Source organism: Octopus bimaculoides, chromosome 4, assembly GCF_001194135.2.
Source record: "Octopus bimaculoides isolate UCB-OBI-ISO-001 chromosome 4, ASM119413v2, whole genome shotgun sequence".
NCBI classification, from domain to species: domain Eukaryota; kingdom Metazoa; phylum Mollusca; class Cephalopoda; order Octopoda; family Octopodidae; genus Octopus; species Octopus bimaculoides.
In genome coordinates this window covers 135,648,380-135,651,580 of record NC_068984.1, presented here as the reverse complement: position 1 = coordinate 135,651,580, position 3,201 = coordinate 135,648,380, and positions in this window count along the sequence as shown.

Here is a 3,201-nt window from a genome sequence, read left to right as displayed (position 1 = left end):
GAGGGATTTTGAACTCACTGGCCGATAAATTTCTTAACGTCTGCCTCACGTGGTCTTGATGTCGCATGGTCAAAATTAACGTGAGTTATTTAGACATTAGCAAATGTATTAGAATATATAGCTGAAGATCAGAATGGAGTATTCTTTGCTCTTAACTGTGAAACGATCGTACTAAATTAACTAAAGGTAAGTGTTTTTTTTACTCTACTCTACTGTTTTTTGTTCTGTGTGTATCAAAAATATCGCTATCAATTTAGAGTAAAATTTGTAGTTTTGGAATCAGTAGTTCTTTGGCTGCTATTTCTGAATTCTCAATATGTTGGAGAAGCAGGTTACTGTCAATCCCTATATATTTATGATTATATATATATATATATTCCTATATATATATATGTATATATGTATGTGTGCATGCATATTTGACGATAAACACAATTACGTATATATGCATGCACGCGCGCAGGCTCAGAGACACACATATATACACATTCTTATATACATGAAAATTTGCTTACGTACATAAACACGAATATATTGTATTATTCGTTTAAAGCTGAACGCAGCCTACCCTTCGAAATAAAATATCAATAAAATGAAAAACGAAGAACTTGGAATAATATCTAAAGACTCGCAGAGCAGATTTGATTCGATGACTTAGAATTTTGGAAAAGAAAATATGAAAGCTAATCTATGAATTATATTCAGTATTTCAATGGAAATATACTTTAGAACTTAAAACATATAATGCATAAAAATAAAAGAAGAAAGGGAGAGAATGAATGCCGTAACTGGAAACTAAATAGAAATCTACATAGTATGTATGTGTGTATGATTAGGAAAATGGAATTTATACATATGATATTGGTTTCTACCGTAGAGAGCGTATGTTGAAATTTTGTAGAAAATCTGCCAATGAAATTTCAGAATTTATTTCATTGATTCTCATGTTTGAGAAAATTCAAAGTTGACCCCCGGTAGTTTTCGCTACGAAAAATTGAATGACGTATTCTTTTGAAAAAAAAAAAAAATGTGGAGAAAAGCAAAGAAAATACTTGTTGCTGATTCATTCTTATACTGCTACACTGCAAATTTATGAGAGTGGGAGGAGTCGATTAAGTCGATCGATGTATAATAGTTCATCATCATTAGGTTATCGACCTCAAGATAATGAAAGGCAAAGCAATAATATCTGTGATTTCGTATTAACAAAGCGAATGATATGCAATAGAGTAATCAATAATATAATGGGAATAAGGACAATATCTGCCAGTCAGCGTTTTTGAGAATTGTGATATCGTCAATCGTCACGCTTCTATGTTTTGTTAACTTTTTCTTCAAGGAGATATGATGCATACTGCTCACATTTATCAAAACTAAATAAAAATTTTCAAACATAATAGGCAAAATGCTTCACTGAGAATTCATACAGAATGGATGAATTGCAGTATGAATTCATACAGCATTTAAATTACAGATTTTAAAATATATATGAAGTCTGAAGATAATGAAATGAATACATAAATTGCAGAACGTAAAATAAATTAGCAAAACTTTGTAAATGTTTTAAATAATGAAAATAGTGCATAAAACAAAATCAACAACAAAAAAGACAAGACTCTAACACGAAAGGGAATATATTTGTAACAGTTGAATATCCCGCACTAACAATATATATATATATATTTACATTTTCATTAAAATACTGCAACCTCATGTAACCACAAAATAAGCAAATTCGACCAGCAGGTATTTCTAATAGAATCAAAGGAAAGAATTGTAATAACAAAATCAATAATTTCAGGAACAGGTGTAACATATCTCGAAGCTGTAAATACAAAATGAAAGAAGTAAATAAATGAAACAATCAGAAACATCTTTGAAAATTATACTGAAGTATAGCCAGGCACCTCATATATTTGTTCTGAAAGAAGCATTGGAGATCAAATGTTTAAATGAACTAATTTACTCGCAACCTGGATGATATCGACATCCAGAAAATTATTTCTCTAAGAAACTGAATAAAAGTATTTTATAGAAAATAAAGGCAATACTAAGAAAATATACATTTAAAAGAGAAATAAATAAAGAACAAAATAGGATGAAATAAGAAAGAGGATAGAAATGTGAAAAAAAAACGGGTAAAGAAGAGAGAATAAATTGTATGAGCATAAAAGTGCATTTGTACGTAAAAAAAATAGTAAAAACTGATCCTATTAAAACTTGAGGAGAATAAACAATTTTCAGAACAAAAATCAACCAAAAAATATATATATATTTGAAATGCACACTAAAACGTTCTACCAGAGGACAAATTAAAAGACAGTTAAACAAACATATTTCAACATCAAAACATATGAAGCGAACCTCTGCACCACAATAAGAGAAGTATAAATAGCAGAAGGGGACGAACTAATGAATAATCCCAGTTCTAACATTTGACAACAGAACAAAGAATGCTGGGAAATGCATGTTAATCAGTCGCAAGATTTTCTGAAAATATTTGGAAATAATTGTGTAATTTCATTCAACTCTCACTGTCGTAATTTAAAATCACATATTGGATTAAAAGCTTATTATGCGTTGAGCGTGCACCTTCCCTACTTATATTTTGAGACGAATAACAAAAGGTCAGTAAACTTTAAGTTTACAAGGTGTATCATTTAAAACCTTGAACATTTTACACTTGTGGGGATGCAACATTATTCCCGAAATATTTAGGAGCATAAGATAAGTAAAGAATAAACCTAGAAATGTGATACAGACAAGGAGAAATATAAATATCATTCTTATGGTAAGAAATATGAAAACACACACCTTATACGTAGCAACAAATTATCCAGAGTTGAACGGAGATGTGTTTTTGTTTAGACCATCCTTACATCTATTCTAAACCTTCAGGTAAATTACACAAACGAAATACCACAGATTTAAGAATAATAAACAACTGAATAATTGTAGTTTAATAACATATTTATATAAATATATCATTAAGGAGGATAACACACAAAACACTATTCTATTACAGAAAACAGAGCTATCATAATGTTGTGCTACAAGAATTTGAATGCCGCTAATTACTCTGAAATGCATTCATACAGAAGACGACTATATCACAGTGGCAAAGCTGTGATAACTATGATAAAAATGTTCTGTCTACCGGTACATTTAAATCTCTGTCATTATATATATATATATATATAT